Source organism: Hemicordylus capensis, chromosome 3 (genome assembly GCF_027244095.1).
Source record: "Hemicordylus capensis ecotype Gifberg chromosome 3, rHemCap1.1.pri, whole genome shotgun sequence".
NCBI classification, from domain to species: domain Eukaryota; kingdom Metazoa; phylum Chordata; class Lepidosauria; order Squamata; family Cordylidae; genus Hemicordylus; species Hemicordylus capensis.
Genome location: NC_069659.1, coordinates 285,171,976 through 285,175,175, shown reverse-complemented (window position 1 = coordinate 285,175,175; position 3,200 = coordinate 285,171,976). Strand labels below are relative to the sequence as shown.

At 46.8% G+C, this 3,200-nt stretch overlaps 1 long non-coding RNA gene across 1 annotated transcript in view; it reads left to right on the top strand.

Moving 5' to 3' along the window:
- The window catches only part of LOC128352391 (uncharacterized), a 3,127-nt gene extending 172 nt beyond the window's left edge, over positions 1–2,955 (top strand). Inside the window, exons 2-3 of the long non-coding RNA XR_008320371.1 lie at positions 1,707–1,920; positions 2,078–2,955. This is a non-coding gene — a long non-coding RNA (uncharacterized LOC128352391). The remainder of the gene's footprint in view (positions 1–1,706; positions 1,921–2,077) is intronic.
- Positions 2,956–3,200: the final 245 nt, after the last annotated feature.

The following is a 3,200-nucleotide window of genomic DNA, read 5'->3' as shown; positions in this document are numbered from 1 at the left end:
ACGCATAGGATGAGGCCGCCTGGAGACAATAGGGTTGCCTGGACGGCGTGGGGAGTTCGCGGCGGCGCCCCCACCTCCTGCAATCTGTCGGTCTCTCTCCGCCTCCCCCTTCCCAAGCCTAATAGGCGCGAGGTCTACCAAACGCGCATGCACGTAGCGAGTGCTTGGCAAAATTAGTGATGTATCACGTTAATTACCAATGTGATTTTCAAATGGTTGCAGGCAGGCCCAAGGAAAATTAATGGAAATCCAAATTCTAATTATGTGGCTGTTGTTAAAGAATTAAACTAAATACTCGGGGAGGGAGGGGAGGGAGGGAGGCTGGGTGAAGAGCAGAGAGGAAGAGGCGCCCTCTCCTCCTCCTCCTCCTCCTCCTCGTGTAATGAAAGCGGCAACTGCGCCAGCCACTCGAGGTTGTTGGTGGGAAATACATAGGCACGCACCTGGGAAATCGCTCGCGTCCTTTAAAGACATGCCAAGATCCATTAAGTTTAAGAGCCAAAGATACAACTAGGCGATACAAACGCATCCAAACGGGGATTTCGGATCGGAGCAGACCAAAAACGTAACTTGGAGGAAGGTGCGTTTGTTTTGTTTTTTTGCCTCTTCCCAAGTTGACGTCTGAGAGGGCTGAAAGAGCCGAGGGAGGATTGATGGAGCCGGTGAATCCATTAATTGTTCGCCGGCCAAGGTGTGGATTTGAATAGCGGAGGGGCCTCGATGAAAGGATCCCACCACGAGTGAAGGCCTGGCCGAGGGCGCTCGGCAGAAACCGAGATAACGCCCGGAGGCGAAGAAAACCTGGCGGACAGAAGTGAGACGAGTACTTCCTCCTCCTCCTCCTCCGTGAGGAAACGGCAACAAGGTCTCTGCTCGAAATCCATCATGCATGCTTGACATCCACAAAGGCCTGCTTTTGGACTCCGGGATGTTTTTGTTTTTAAAAGTGAATCATTGGAAAGATTGGGTTGGGAGAAGGCAGGTGAGGGGAAGCAAGCATGGTCCTCCGAGGTCCAGACGTCGGATCGGAGCCAATGGCCAAGAGCGAAGGCAGAGCTCCGCTGCCCCGACTGTGGCTCGGGTCCTTGCTATGTCGGCCCATGGATTCCCTCCTCCTGAGGACTAGAAACTTATCGAGAACTCCAACAACTGTCACGAAGGCAATTTTTGCGCAGCCCTGCTGCTGATGACATTGTTACCATCAGCCTCCCTGCTTCTTCTGATTTAGACAATGAGTTTAAGATATACATTAAATTTGTGTTAATCAAAAGGAAGGGTCAGTCAACTATACCTGTAAGCAACTGAGCAAAGAGGCACCTTTTAAAGTGGTGATTCTCTTTATTTAGCAGGGGAATGGCCCAATCCATCCCTAGTACAGCATCTTTTCCAGTGGCTGTTGCTGGTGTCTATCCTGTGTTTCTTATTTAGATTATGAGCCCTTTGGGGACAGGGAGCATTTTATTTCATTTACTTTATATCTATGTAAACCAATTTGGGGACTTTTATTGAAAAGCGGTATATAAATGTTTGTTGTTTTCGTATTTAAAAATTCACACACAAACAATTTCAGCAGAAGAATAGATTTCAATCAACATATTCAATGTTGGGGAGTCAAGGCTAACGTGTTAATGAAAAGCAGGACATATAATCAATAGCAAAAATAACTTGGCGCAGTCTTAACATTTGGATGTATTTTCTGTAATCAGGTGCAGGCAAACATACACCCACTGGAAGTCTAATTAAATCGGATTAGGAGGCAACACCATTGTCTTGTACAAAAGGTCTTCTATTTTCCTTGGAAGTGAAAATGAGATTTGGTCATGCACCACTAAGACAGCCAACCCGTACAAGAGCCGGGATAGTTACACAAAGACTGTTTTCAAAAAGACATTTCAGCGTCTGCTAAACAACACACAACATGTAAGTATAACTTCCACATTTAAAGGAAAGGGAGGTGGGCAGGGAAGTATGTGAATAAGCCAGAAGATGTAAATAGCAGACAACTTACTGCCTGAAGAACTTTTATGAATATCTTCTGAGATTTTCATACTTCTGCCCATCTTTCTTTTCTTCAAAGTGCCTTCGAGAACCATAGAAAGAAGTGGGACCTCCAAGAAAAAGATATGCAATGCTGGCTCTGAAGAAGGTGACTTTAGATAATCAGGAGACCAGGGTTAGGATCAGCTATAAACCACACTAGATAAACCTGGGCTAGTCACTACATCTAAGCTTAGGCTACCTCACAGGGTTATTGTGAGGAACAATAAGCCAGGAGAAAAACCCCAGGAGAAGGACCAAGGAGGAAAAGTGAATTAATAAATCAATTCTGATGTGAAAGAGCACTGGTTCTGAGTTGTAAACAGGTAGCATTCAGATGCACCAGTTAGGGCATTTAGATCACCCTTACCTGCTGATCCTTTACAAATGCCATCAGAAAAAGGGGACTGGAAAATGTCAAAAACAGGGGTAGGCAACCTCCTCGCTACTCCATCTGTTGTTGAACTACAACTCCCACCATCCCCTGGGGGTGATGGAAGTTGTAGTTCAAGAGCAGATGGAGTGCCAAGGTTGCCTACCCCTGGTCTAAAGGTTATGTTGAGGCCTAAGTCTACCCAAGAACATTGTCCCTCCACACCATGGTCTATGGCACAGCAAGTCCATCTCCGACTAGAGAACTTAGTGACAGAAGTTCAATATCAGTGTCAGGAGGCAGGGAAGGGGTGGATGTGGGCTGAAATTGAATCCAGGCAGGACAAAGATTCTCCTGGTCAGGAAACTGCAGATGTGGCAATGGCTGTCAACCTGTTCTAAACAGGGTTGCACTCCCCTTGAAGGAGCAGGTGCATCATTTGGGATTTCTCCTGGAGCTGACATCACACCTGGGTATTCCGGTTCTGCTGTGGTCTGGAAGCCTTGGCCTCACTTTGGCTGGTGCTCTGACAGCTACCATTTTGATCTCAGCCAGAGCTGGTCACCATGATTCATGCCCTCATTGCATCTCTGTTGGAATACTATTCTATATGGGACTGCCCTTGAAGACCTTTCAGAAACTCCAGTTGCTCCAGATTCTGGTAGAAAGGGTCCTGACTTATTTGAGACCCTTAGGGTGCATAACACCTGTTTTGTTCCAACTGCACAGTGTGTTTCTGGATGCAGTTCAAGGTGCTGGACCTTTAGAGCCCTAAATGGTTTGGGGCTAG